General features: G+C 39.9%; 1 protein-coding gene across 3 annotated transcripts in view; it reads right to left on the bottom strand.

Annotated features, from left to right (window-relative positions):
• GHITM (growth hormone inducible transmembrane protein) overlaps positions 1–14786 on the bottom strand; it is a 69648-nt gene that overhangs the window by 14197 nt on the left and 40665 nt on the right. For all 3 annotated transcript variants that reach the window (XM_064716685.1, XM_064716687.1, XM_064716684.1), the window contains exon 2: positions 230–351. The gene's annotated coding sequence lies outside the window, so the exon portion shown is untranslated. The remainder of the gene's footprint in view (positions 1–229; positions 352–14786) is intronic.

Raw genomic sequence — 14786 nt, 5'->3', positions numbered from 1 at the left:
AGGAGACTTGTCCAGTCTCTGCCCCCCAAATCCTGTAGGAGAAACATCATGTGTTTTCAACAAATAAAGTTTCAGAGAGAAATAGTTTCTGAAGGGATTGTGTTGCCTTGCCCTGACAGTGAGGATCCCAAGTAATGCTGGAATCTTCCAGGAGACACACGGGGTGTATGTTCAGCCAAGCACCCTGCCCTGCCAGCCAGCTGCACTGGGACAGCAACAGCACACTTACATTTAGCTCTCTGCAATCCTGGAATGCCACGGGAGCCACAGCAAGCCCATTGTTGTGCTAATAAATAGAGTCAATGTCAGTTCTGAAGCTTAGGCTTTTAACTTGGCAGCTCTGGCACGCTCCTGCAAGAAAAAACATCTCAGTCATTCACATGGCTGTGTTCATCAGCAGGAATGAAATAAATCTGTGCTTAGCACCATTTCTCCTTAGGGTAAACTTTGCCATTGAAGTTTTCAAATTAGCTCTGAACAAAAATATTTTGAAGGTTTTCTGGCTGTGCTGACTCCAGCACTCCAGATATCTCTCCCAGCAGAGTACAGGGGACTGTTGGACTTAATCTGTTCCTGGTATCCATGACAAATGAATATTCATTAGGCACCATGTTCTTACTTTAGATTAGATATCATTAAACACTGCAGTGGGGAGGGAATCTGGGGAGACAGTACTGATGACTTTCTTAAATCCTGGCAAGAAAAAAATGCCATTAAATAGAATATTACTTTACTATGGAAGAATAAGTCCTTCTGTGCAGGAATTTGTGCACCAAGAGCAGTGCCAGGAGTGAAGCAGTATCCATATTTTCTACAGGTGTGATAATTGTCAGGGTCTTGGATTATTTGGCCAGATCTCAAAACATCTCCAATAGACGGCAGTCTCATTTCAGTGGGACTGAACTGTGCTGGCTCTGAGGTGTCTTCCCTCCTTTCTGGTGTAAAGTTTTCCCCTTGCTCGTTTTAAAAATTCTTGCACTGAAATTTGTACTGCAGCTTGTATATTTTGAGGACTTTCATTAAGCAAAAGTAATTTCAGTCTGGAACTGGAGAAAGGTTGCCTGCTATAAAGAATTTTACATGTTTTGTCTGGTGCTAAAATAAAATTAACCCATCATGGCAGACACTTGTGGTGTCAAATAGTGTCTTCTGGGCTATTTAAGGGATAGCTGGATGTTTTTGTGTGTAAAAATGCTATTTTGTGCACAAGAAAAATATCCTGTAATTACCACAGACATTAAAAAAATAATTTATATATACATTTGTATAAAAAACCATGTAAGAATGGAAAACAAACTATCTGTTTGCAGTCTCTGCATCAGACTGAAAAATCAAACAATACATCTCAAATAATAAAAAGAGCAACTGTTTAAAATGTGTATTTTCATACTGCTAGGGTGTTCTGCTGTTGTCAGTACTTTTCATGACAAGCAGTGCTCTGAGCACACACAAGTGTGTTCAAACTTAGAACAGAAAAAACTCTTTCAGGTAGAATGCGTGGAAATCTGCATGCCTGGGAGCTTTGTGTTGGGGGTTTCTTCAGTCAATACAATGTTTTCCTTCTTGGGCATGATAAAGAAAGGAGCATCCTATTAGGCTATGTTGATAAAGAAGCTTATGTTCTTCAAAGCCCTAAGGGGGATAAAAACTCTAAACATCCATATCTGCTGAAAAATTCCTGCCTTCAGTTTTTTGATTATTCATATTTAGGCCATGTTTTTAGAAATTACTTTGTTTTTCTATTTTCTGAGAGGAAACATCACCCACATTGTATTGAACATTCTTTTGTAGGTTTAATTCTCTATGGCCATATCAATAATCCTGATGAAGTTGTGCCTCTAATCTGCATTTGCTCCCTCAAGGAAGAGGCACAGCTCCCTCTGCCTTATTAGCAGTACCCCTTTTTGGCCTGGCACCCCATTTTCTCTTACTCCCTTTCAGAGCATGTGCCCACCTGTCCTTATCTCACCTCTTGTGACTTTCCCTTGGCCTCCCCTTGGTCACAGTTCCACCACTCTTCTGCCCCCTGCCAAACCTGCCCTGTTTTATCCTTGCTTTCACTCTGTCCTTCCTCAGTCCCTTCCCCTTCTGCACTGTCCTTGTGTCCCAGACCAGCTGGGATTCATTCTGCCCTCTGCAGTTTGTAGCCATTTAAACCAATGACTTTTGCCCTGTCAAATATTAATGCTTAACTTTATCTAGAAAAAACCCAGAAGCTTGATATCAAATCTGTCTTCTCCATTGATTGTATATTTTGTGTCCCATTTGGAGAATGGGGGCCAGAGAATGCATTTCTATTCCCAGATTTACCAAGGCTATAATACAAATAAATAAATTTGGTAAAATAAACTTGGATGTAAAATCACCAGTTCAGTAAATAGCTTAAACTTGTCAGTAACTATGTGAGTAACCCTCCCATGTATTGAACTCAGAGTAGGTGTCCAGAACTTGTTTCTTTAGTTACTCAGGAGAAGAGCTTTGGTTCCTCAAGTGCTCAGAGATAAATAAAGATGAGTGCTTTGGTGAACAAGGACCTGACATTGTTAGGCTACAAATGAATACATGAGATAGAACATTTTGTTCACTCAAAATTCTATCTGAATAAATTGTACATAAAAGGACATTTCTTTTTATTGAACCCTGTTTTAGAGGCTATACCATGAATTATTTATTTACATCAGACAATAAAAAACACTAAAACAGTTTAAAAATATTTTTCAATGAAAGGGTGAAGTCTACATTTACAGCCTGAGACCTCTCAACCTCCAATAAATTGCTATTCATTTTGTTTAAATACAACAAATACTCGTTTTCCTAAGTGCCTATGAACTCTATGCTGCAGCAAAAAAAATGACCCAGGGCTTTGTCTGAAATTGCTGCTTGTGCTTTCTAATTACTTTTAACATGCAGAGCACTGTTCTTCTCCAACTTCTTGAAAAAAAAACCTATTTGAAATTCAGTAAGCTTTGATTTAAAGTGATTGGTTTCCACCTGGATGGAGTGAAATTTTCTACTTGCAAAGTTTATTAGTGCATTAAAAGATGCAAATTAATTCATAATTCTTTCAGCTCATTCTCTTGGGAACAATTATACAAGGAAATTATTAATGTACAAGAAAACAACAGTTAAAAATCTCAAAGGGCAACAGAGGTGTGGAATATATAAAAGCATTTAGACCTAGCTAATAGCAGAACTCAGTTATAATAATAACAGTTCATAAACCAATTTTAATTTTTCTCTATTTGTAAACTGATAGCAGCCACATGGTGCAGACAGGAATTAAAGGCTGGCAAAAGGGGTTTGCAGTCAAAGGCCCTGTTCTCAGTGAAGGCTGAGGAAACTCAGTGTGAAGTTTTGAACTTGTGCTCGCAGGTTTCCAAGGACCCCAGGCAAAGGTGAGGCATCAGTGAGCTCAGCTGTGCCCACGGCTCTGCCCACACATCCCAGGGGACTGCAGACCAGGCTGTCATCTCAGCGTAAGCCTCAGCACTGATAAACAAGCCCTGTGCTTTCCATCTGGATAATAAAATCCCCCGGGATCCAAGCAACATCTGATGAAAAAAGAGCAAACAGACTTGCTTTTTAGGCTTCTTTGATCCACCTATTTTTTGTCCTTTTATTTAAGGTGTTAAACAACCCAGCTACTCTCCATTTTTCTTTTCATAATTTATCCAGCATGCTTTTAATATTACATATCTGATGAAAAATTCAAATATTTTTACAATCAGAGTCATAACAGAGTCTTATCAGCAGGACACCTGTAGTGACTCTGGGCTATCTGCTTGCAGCACTCCCTGACATATGGCTGTCAGTGAAAAGACTGAGAGGGAACACATGCTCTCAAAATATTGTAAGACAAGCAACACTACTGAGAGAAGCTTGTCCTAAAGAACTTGCCCTTTTGTAACTTTAAGCAGAGCCACATAAACATAACACAGATCAAACCTCTGCTGAAATAGTTTAATACACTGGGTCAAGACAAACAGAGGCCTCTCATGAACTGAGAACAAAGTTATGATATGGAGATGCAGGAGTAAAATAACTGATGTTAGACTTGCTCACACATGCCTTTCTCTATGGACTCTAAAGAGTACTGTTTACATATGAAAAATGTATACATTTGAAAAAAAAAGATGCTCTACAAATACTTCTCTCTTTTTTCAGAATAGCATAAGAAATATCTAAATAACGTGGATCGAAAAAATCCTTAAGAAGAGTCGACACATTACTGTTGTAGTTACAAATTGCCCAGACAAAAATCCAGGTTCTAAATATAGCAATATTTATTGAATTTTCTTGTGACAGTGGGCCACTTCCAAAACATCCTCCCTGAAAAAAACTCCCAAATTCCAAAAGAAAGACTTTGTTTTGATGATGCATAGAAAGGAAAAGATAAGCTTCTACATGTTAAAAAATGGTAGTGTTGAAAATGCTGGATGAATTCCTGTTCTGTTTTGCTTTTGCAGTTGCATGACTAATGAATGTATTTGCTTTTGCCAAGTGAAAATAAGCTTCCAGGGAACAATTCTATTTCACAATTCAGCTAAAACTACCGAGAGAAATCACTGATTATTACCCATCTAATGCCATCACTCTGTATATTTAGAAGAACATATGGACTCACTGGAAATATAATTAATGCAACACCCCTGTGCAACGCAAGTTCCACTAGCCTCTTTTAACTATTTAATTCTCTGCTAGTTTCTGCTAGAGACTGAAATCCCCATGAACTGAAAGAGGTGTCAAAGAACAACAGGAAGAACATTTCTGAGTGAGAATACTGACAAGAGGCCATTATGGTTAAACAGATTTCAAATGAAAATTCAATTATTTTAAAATGCAGACCCATTTTTTTCCTGAGGTCGGAAGAATAACAGGTATTTTAATGTCATGTTTGTTTTAGCCCTTAAAAAGAAACCATAAAACCATCCCAAAACCAAAAAAAACCACTAAAGCCACAATATAGAAACCCAGAGAAAGGAAAATGTCCCGTGAAGAGGTTTATGATATGCAGGGGGCAATAAGAGAGTAGGGATAGAGAAGGATTTTTACAAGCAGAATTTTCATCCTCTAAGACTTTGCTTGAGGCTGTGAAATGTGAAACAAGCTGATGGCATCAGTTTGATTCTGAAGGGTCATGTACCTCCATGAGAAAGCTGTGATTTAACTTAACTTGGGATGGCATTTCTGTAACTTTAAGGACAAATAGGACAGAGGTAGTCCATGTCACCACTGAAGTGATTTCTTGTAAGGCCAGCACCAAGGTTCAGTGGCTGAGATCCCTCAGCTGGTGCCTCTCTGATATGCCTCTTTGGCAGCAAACCAACAATGTCAGCCTAGCCTATAAATGTAAGTGCCAGATCCATTTTTTTCCCTTTGAAGTGCACAATCCTAAAGGACCAGGGCAAAGCCCTGGAGAAAACAAAATTGAAGTCAAAGATCATCATTGTTCTCAATAAATTACTTTAGTAGCTATTCTAATTAATCATGGTCATTCCCTGCCTGTATAGGGACAGAGAGAAGAAGTGTCACCTAAGGACAATCTTTCAGAAGGAGTTTTTCCCCTTTAGACACAAGCATAGAGGCTTGACTTAACATCCAAACTGAGAAGGCTGCAGATGAAAAGGTGAGAGCTCCTCTAAATATCAGGCTCTTGTTTGGTTACTATGTTTTTGGGATTTGGCCCTCAGCGTTGTTGTCGTTCAGAGACTTGCTGCTGATTACTAGCACAGCAAAACCTGTGATGTGAAAGTGTGAAACTGTGAGACACTGGAAAAAATCACTGTGGAAATGCAGCAATGCCTCATTGATCCAGTGAATTCACTTAGGCCACTGAAGTGTTCCCATCCCTGTTCTCAAAGCATTGCTCATCTCCCAGAGGTGGCCAAGTGAGACACACCTCAGGTGCTGCAGTTTCCTTCCCAGTAACCAGAAAGCAAATGAACTGAAATTTTGAACCTCAGCATGAAAAATAATCTTTTCTTTGAAATGGATATTGTTTAAGCTGTGATGAGAAATAAGAACAAGTGGTGAGTGAGTGCCATAAAGTACCTTGGTTTAAAGATATTTATGGGAAGATTTACTTATTGCTAAATGATGGAGAACAGTTACAATCTGTTATAGTTAATTTACTACTACATAAGTGAAAATGTGCTAAGAGCAGCACACTTGTTAAATTAAAGCTCACTTAATGATTACACAGCACTTGGGAATAACATCTAGTTAAAGAATAAGCAGTAATGGATGTTTTCTATAGAATCATTCCTTTTGGGAAAATAAGATAACCAAAGCCCTTCACATTTTTGCTCATAACTAAAAGATACAAAATAGCAGAAAGAAGAGAAGGAGGGATTTCCTGTTTTAGTGAATACTGGAGTTCTTACTAGTGCTACCATGAGAAGGTTACTGGCTCTGACTCTCCACCCTATTACAGTGGGTTGTACTGGAGGCAGTATTATTATCTTGCTGCATCACTCTACAACAGACTGAAGGAAATCAGATAAAATCCTGGGCTGGATACTACCTATTATCTACCCCTTTGTTATTTTTTTCTTGTCACCACAGTATCTGAAAAGGTGATTATTAAATCAATAGTAATAACAAAATCCCAAGATTCAGAGAAAAGCTAGTATTTTCCTCTTTATGGAAGTGACACTTTCAGCTGAATCAGGGCTGTTCTTTGGGTAGGGAGTAACCTTGTCCTGGTTTAACCCCAGCCAGCAGCCAAGCCCCACACAGCCACTTGCTCACTTCTGGAATAGCGGGACTGGGGAAACAATCAGATAGGTAAAAGCTGGAAAACTCATGGACTGAGATACAGGCACTTTAATAGGGAAAGTAAAAGCCACACAAGCAAGGAAAGAAAGAACATGGAATTAGTTTAACACTTCCCATGGTCAAGCAGGTAATCAGCTATCCCTGGGAAGGCAGTGCTCCATCACACCCAGCAGTTACTTGGGAAGACAAACACCATCATTCCAAATATCCCTCCTATCCTCCTTCCTCCCTCTACTTTAAATACAGAGCATGATGCCAAGCCAGTCATTCAGAAGCGTGAATGTGGCTGAACCCTCATCTATTTCCTTTTCCAAGATGGTACCTCTTCAACAAAATGTCACCTTTTTGCATTGGGTACTTCTGCAAAAGAACTTAAAAAAAAAATTCTTGAAGAAGCCTCTACCGCAATCCCAATATGTGAATGTTGGGTATTATTTTTATCACTATCTTTTTCCATAGGAGCTTTATAACAGCACTGCTCCTGTAGTTCAGGGGCCATGTAGTGGCCATGCCATGTTGCAGCAGGAGTGGCTGGCTGTGGTTCAGAGCTCAGTCCCCTGTGGGTGGGTTTGCTGGAACCTGCTGGAGCAGAGCTTGGTGCTAAGATGGGGAAAGGCAGTTTTGGGACTGTCAACCCTTCATGTGCCAGCCTGGGATGAGAAGCACTGATAGCTGTGGCTCCCTGCACTCTGGGTGTGCCAGAACAGCTCCCCAGCAGAGGCACCGTGGAGGACTGGAGAGAGTCTCCACTGGATGAAACTCCAGCTGAGTTATCCCAATTCAAGCTATAAACCAATGCTTGCCTTTTGTCACAGGCTGTGAGAGACCCCTGCACATCCAAGCTCCAAACAGAGCAATGAGAACTTGTAAAATGGGTCTTGACTCACTGTGTTCATCCATACCTCTGGCACTGATGGTGATGCTAGAGAATCAGATCATTATTTTTCTTTTTATACACATGCAGTAATTGTGTGCTACTGGCCAAGAAGGTTACAAACATATTCACTCATTTTTTTAATGATCCTTCCTCAGAATGGGTAGTGCCTGGGATCTTAATGAAGGCCAGTATTCCCTTTGTCTCGTAAGAAATTTTTTGTGGTTTGTGGTATGATCACTAAGAAGGCTGGAATTAGTAAAATTACTGTATGATTAAGAGAAAAGCATTCTAGCCTTTTCTACTCATTAACAAAGGAAGACTCTGTATGTAAAGAAGATTGGTTAAAAGTTTATATTTCCTTTCGTGCAGACACCACAGGTAAGGAATCTGAAAACTGCTCAGCACTGATCAAAATAAGAGCTGCCAAAAGTTGAGAATTTGTCCTGTAGAGAGAAATACCTTTCATCCATCATAAATCATAAATATTGAAGATATGCAGTGGTTTTTCAAACAAGAGTTCTTAATAGTATTAAGGACCTACTCATGCAGGACCCATGCAAATGTATGTTTGCAAAAAATACTTTTAATTTCAGAATTTTCTCCTCAGATATTGTGGTATTTTCTGGCTATATTTGTTATATTCCGAAATTTTTTTAAACTCAGTGTAGACTTCTGCATTTAAGATGAGGCCCAAGGACAGAGCCTCTTATTCTCCTGTGCTGTGTTGCTATGACTTTTTACTTACTAGAAGTGGGTAGAGCTTTTCTGATTATATAAAGGCAGCTGTGTTTTTTGGCTTTCCAGTGGAAAGTCATTCTCAGCTGTAACTGTGGAGCAAACACAACCTGCACATAATAATGCTGCTATGTAATTTATTAATCTAAAATGTTCCAGCTTACTACAGATACCCATAAAATCATATTGGTAAATGCACAGGCTCTGAAGGGCATATTATACAGAAAAGCTATACAGTAGAAGCTGCTGCCGGTGAAGACTTAGCATAACTAGATAATGTGCTTAATAGCATTTATTCATAAAAGGCAGGCTCTGCTCTGTAGTTTCTATCTTAGAAATAATTTAGCATGCATCCAGGAAAGTTGAAATATCCTAGCAGCAAAAAACCCCAAACCAAACCAAACAAACATGCAAGGAATTGAGATCAATAACGTCCATATTTTTGAACATGAAATAAATGTCAATGTGCTACCTTTAGGTAGGCTATCTGTACCTCCTGCATCTGTTTTCCTAAAACTCCAGATCTACCCATTCAGCAAAATGGCACAATGGATTGGTGAATGTATTTGAGTAGCCATCTTACACAGGTTTACTGAATTTCAGCCTGAAAAGGACTTCTGTGCAACACAGACCCTAAAATCTCAAATGATTTCACAATCAACTGTGGAACTTCTGATCAAGGGCAACTCTCTGGATTTTCCTTTAGGAAGACACCCAGGCTGTAAAGGGTAAATGGCTAATCCAGATTGAATCTGAGTCCATGGCTGCAATCACAACTGTGGTGAATGTGTGGGTCACTTCCAGTCTGTGTGTCTCTGGTTTGCACAGAAAATACAGAACTGTGCTCCCACCACATCTGCCTTGAACTCATTTTCTCCCTTTCCCTGTTCCCATAAACCCATGGAACCCTGCAAGTATTTGGTGATGTATCTTCAGGGCCTCACAGTGTAATTTGGAGTACTTCTGCAGAGCACTGCTGGGCAGCAATAAGGATACTGATTTCTGTTGCAATCTCCCAGAATAACACTGAGAAAATCACTGGCAGGTGGGAATTGCTAAAGGAACCCAAAGGAGCTGGAAGCTGTTGAATATCAGGGATAACTGGTTATATTTGTTTCCTTTGGCTGCCTCTGTCTCACTGTCTACCACAGTAGAAATGGGATTTAGTGACAACTCCTTCTAACACGAGCAGAAATAGTTGATTGTAAAAACAAACCAAATTAAATATTCAGTAATAAAATGATCAAGTCACTAAATAATGCATCCAGCTGGCTCTAGTGCTTGACCTTTGCAAAATTCCTTGGAGGTGAAGTGCAAACTATTTTTTTCCCTGGTGGTGTATTCCTGGGGAAACACTGCTATGAGAACTCTGTATTTCACAGAGAATCAGCTCATTTTTCAGCTTTAATTATGCATGTTCTTCAGTGGGTGGCCTTCTTCTTTCTTAGTAGGTACTGAATCAATACCCTGGCATAGTGCTAATGGGCACTGTGCTACTTGAGGTGCCATCTTTCAGAAAAGAGACTGAAAGCAAGGTCTTGTCTGTTTTTGATTTTCCTGGCTCTCATGACTTTTTTTTCTTTTTTTTAATAATAAAGGTGTTAGCATCAGTGCCTTGGCCAGGGTCCAAGTTGGATAATTACATTCTGTCTCCCTAAATTTTGCTTTGTGCAGTTTTAATTTAATATGGTGCCTTCTCCTCCTGCCCCAAGTTGTTTTGTGTCATTGCTGGGCACTATTAAATAACCTCCATATTTCCCCTGAGACAGCTGCATTTAAGCTGGGTCTGAGGCAAAGCCTGTACATGAATTCTGTGAACCGTTCCCAGAGAAGCAAACACAAGCTCACTTGCAATTATTACATGCCAATATTTACCTGGACAAACTCCAGCTTCTCTGCTCCCCTCCAGTAGTTTACATTCATTTGGAATTTAAGCACCCAAATGAAAACAGCAGCTGTAGGGAACACTGTCCCTTCTCATGAGGTCACAAGGCTCATGCTTGCCAGGACGTTTTCAGCAGGCAGAGCAGTTTTATCCTCTGTATGAGAACATAAGCTGCTACAAGCAACCTTCTTCTACAACAACATGTGGTATTTAGCCATGAGCTGCAGAGGGATGCTGGGCAGGGTCAGCCTGTCTCAGTTGGGTGGCTGCCTTCCCATTTGTTCCTCTTGGAGGATCAGTTTGTCATTCAAGGGCAGCTGAACGGGTCCATGAGCTCCAGGGCGAATGCTCCATGTGCTATTGCCCATGCTGCTCTCAAACACTGCGCACTGAACACTTCCACACAACACTGTGTCAGTACCTAGATGTAAAAGCATCCAGGAGACATCCACACTGGACACAATTAATCCAGAGAAGCAAAAGCCATCGATATAATGTGGTTTTTCACTGGCTTAAAGCTCTTTGTATGTAGACACTGCTGCTCAGGACTGAAGGCAGTCAGGTAGGCGACGCTGTCATGAGATTTTCCATTTATGTGTGCTTTTAGGAGCTGTAAGAGCTGGGGCAGGATCATGTTACAACAGCAGCCAGGAGTGATCTCATGGCACAAATCCTTCAGAGGGTGTAAATCAAGGGAGGCAGGTTTCCATCAGCTTGACTGAAAAGTAGGTTAAAAACAAGTATTACTTATAGAAAATTTCAGATGCAAGCTGTGTAACCAGAACCATCCAAAATAGGCTTATGGCTAGAGCTTATTAAATATTTTTGAATGACTGTATTTGAAGTCTTAACTTGAAAATAAAATCATAAAAGCATAAGAGCAAAACTCTATTGCTATAAATCAGCAAGACTCCACTGATTTTTCAATTTACTATATTTGAGTAATCTTAACTATGTATTATCTCACTCAGCTTTAAAACATTGCCAGAACTGCAGGCTTGCAGGCTTTGAGGTTTTTTAATGATAGTATTGGTACTCTTGCTTCCATAGTTTTTGTTTTTTTTTTTTTTAATACAGTGTGCTTTTATTGTTTAATTTAAAGCTATTCAACCTTTCAAAGACATTTTGTATGTAAATCCAACAATTTGGACCCAAAATCACCACCATCTGCTTATTTATAGCATGATCCAGCAGTAAAGGGAATCTCTATTAAGCCCTTAATGGGAGTCATGTGACTGTGCAATGAACTTGATTTTCATTTTCCTGATGGAAGTGATACAGTTTCTTTACTGGTCCCTATTAATATTTTGTGGTGTTCTGCAACAACAACAACATTAAATAGCCTTAATTTTGAAACCTATCCCTTCACCTGACAGTGGCTGTTGCTTTCTCAGATATGTAGTGTGTGTCTGGTCCTGGCATGCCATTAGGTGTCAGAATGAAATGTCTTTCTAGATTTGTTTTATTCATTCAGTGTCTGAAGGGGAAGGGGAGCTGCTAAGTACATTGCTTTTCAATATGCTGAGCTATCCTTGATGTGACCCTCAGGAAAAAATCCCCAAACACAAACCCCAAACCAAAACCCTGCAATACCAGGGTTTCAGTGGTTCAACAAAGCCAAACAGCTGAAGGAAAAATGAAGTCAATCATTGCTAGTAGAAAGTAGAAATTAAATAATTGAAGAAACCTGCCTTGCTTCAGTACCAGCACTAAGAAAAGACTCCAGTAGGTTTTGAACTTGCATGAAATTTCTCATAAACTATGATCCTGAGGGACCTGACAATAAAAAACCCTTAGTTCAAAGAAAGTGTGTGGGAAAGAGCAAAGTTGTCGACATCCTACTTTGGGTGAATCACTTTCCCTCTAATGAGAATACATCTCAATGGCAGAGCAGTACAAAGACAAAATTCTGCAGCTCTCAGAGTTCACTCCTGGCCCTTAGCATGCAGTGTGTGGCAGTAAGAGGTTTTACTTTAGAACCTTTTTTTAAATCTCATTGTTGCAGTCAAAACTATCCCAAAATTCTTTAGCTATCAGAGCTCACTGCACTACAGATAGATACTTTTTTCCTACCTTAGATACCAAAGATACTTTATTGGTCTTCATTGAGATGTATGGCAAGTGCTGCAAGTTCCTAGCACAAAACTGATATATGCCATATTCAAGCCACAGATAAAGTTCCTAGAGTTTACTGCTTCAGTTTGATATACACAGTTATACTAGAGGGTAAATGAAGAAAAATTAGGCTATTAACAAGTGCAGTGGTCACTTTTTAATAGTTATGTGCTGATGTGCCTCACAGATACGTATTCTGTCCACAAAATTGTTCAAGTCTGTAGGGTTATGAGACTTTGCCCTGCTTATCCCATTTGCCACTAGGGCTTTATTCCTGCCCAGCACACATGAGCAGGAATTTGTGTATGCAAATTGCAGGTCTACAAAACAAATACCTGCATCTGAGCTCTCTGGCTACGTTCTCATTTCAGCCATGGGGAGAAACAGCCATTTCCAGATTTATCTGCTCCTAAGGTAGAAATTGAACCAGCACAGATGGGTTATGCTGTAGCAACAGCTACTTTTATCCCTTGACTATGGCAGTGTGCACACACTGGCCCTGAGACACATCCAACCTCAGCCTCTGGCTGAGTTCTGCATCACTTTGAAAAGGGTGGAACCCACTGGTGGTGCTGTTTGTAGGGCATGTTAAATACAGCTTCTCTTGAGCTCTGTGTAGAATGGCTGGGTATGAGGGCAAATAGCATGATCTCAGTGGGAAACCAGGTAAATCTGTACAAAATGAGGGGGAAACCAGGCAAATCTGTGCAAAATGAGGGGGATACCAGGCAAATCTGTGCAAAATGTGGCACATGCTGCTGGAAGAACACACACCTTACACCACTCAGGTGGTGGGCACTTTACAAAGAGACCACGTATAGACCAGTTTGGGTGAAATCCGGATTCAACTGGAACCAAATGCAAAACATGCAATCCTGAATAAGCTCAGGACTTCAGCCTTTTCCTGAAGAAGTAGCACATTCCTAATAAAACTACCACAAAGGAAGCTCTGGGGTGCTCTTTCAAGGAATGTCAAGAACCTTAAGCCCATCTCAATAGCTCACTGTGATGTTCATCCCACAGAACGTAACAGGGATCACAGACTGAGGCAAATGAGAGCCTCAGTCCTGGGCTCTCAGAGGGCTGATGAGTTTCAGTCCTCCAGTAAAAAAAGAGCTGCAAGCAGCTCTCCCTTCCATCTCTGTAATGCATGGAGAGAAAATAAATCATTATTTTTGCACTACCTCCCAAGGAAAGCAGCAGGTGCTTTTTTATTCAGATGACAGTTTTCAAGCCCATCCATAGTGTTCCTGCTCTGGCCACAAATCAGTGGCTGCTTATGACAATTTACAATTTTGCCACATCCAGTAATAGCCAGTGGTGGTGGGCAGCACAAAAGAAAAATGAGGTTGTGTGAATTTGGCCAGCCAGCTAATTCTGAGCTCTGTAACAGTCAGCAGGAAGAACTTTAAGTGGTGTATGTGAATATGAATGTCAAAAATACCTGATCTGTGTGCAAACTGTAGCCTGACACACAAAAAAATGTATAACCTTTAACTGCATTAAATACCTGTCAGCCAGCTGTGCCAGGGAGGAATCTACATGCAGTGCCTGTGATGTGTTGATTCTCTTTTCAGGTCATCCAGGGTTTGTATCTTTTATTCTAAATGTTAGAAAATGAATTGACTACTACCACAGCACTCATGTAAAAGCAACATATCAGATCTGAGCGATACAGATAACAACACCTTTCATCAAATGATCCCAGGGGTAACATGCATCTTATTCACAATAGTTCCAACCCTGCAACAAATTCTCATTTAAATCTATACACAAGCTGCTCCACTGAAATCTAATCATATGTGTAAGCCCTCTCAGAATCAGGGACTAGCACTGAACAAGATTTATGTTTGTCTCTACTGATAACAAGACTCTGTAGGGGGAAATACAAAAAGAAACCCTGTTACCTCTTGGAATTCTTTGAAAAAATTTGGATGTCAGATCCATGTTTTGTCCAAACCAAAAGGTCCACGGTCCCACTCTGTCTGAAAGTACCCCAAGATATTTAATGACATAAGATATGTGGGATTTTCTGCATCTGAGAAGATGAATATTCTTCTGGGAAAGTCTGAGCTTTTAAGTGAACTCAACTGGATTACTAATGCTTTAGCAAAGCCAGGAAAAAAACCCCATTATACAAATGAGGCATAAGAATAGAAGAAAGAGTGCCTGATGTCCTGAGAGAGCCCAATTTTATCCATCATACCCAGTGACCTTAGTTGCAGAAAACTATGTAACATGCCACGATAAAATTCAATAACCCCACCTTCCTTCAGAGTGTTTTACTAAATTGCTGGGTTTCAGCATCTATACAGGTGAATACCAAAGCAAAAGAAAAATTTTATTTTATTAAAGAAGAGTAACTGCTCTGGTAAACATATACAAAATGAAAAAGCT

This window comes from Zonotrichia leucophrys, chromosome 6 (genome assembly GCF_028769735.1).
Source record: "Zonotrichia leucophrys gambelii isolate GWCS_2022_RI chromosome 6, RI_Zleu_2.0, whole genome shotgun sequence".
Classification (NCBI taxonomy): Eukaryota; Metazoa; Chordata; class Aves; order Passeriformes; family Passerellidae; genus Zonotrichia; species Zonotrichia leucophrys.
Note: the sequence above shows the minus strand (reverse complement) of the source record. Positions and strands in the feature narration are given on the sequence as shown.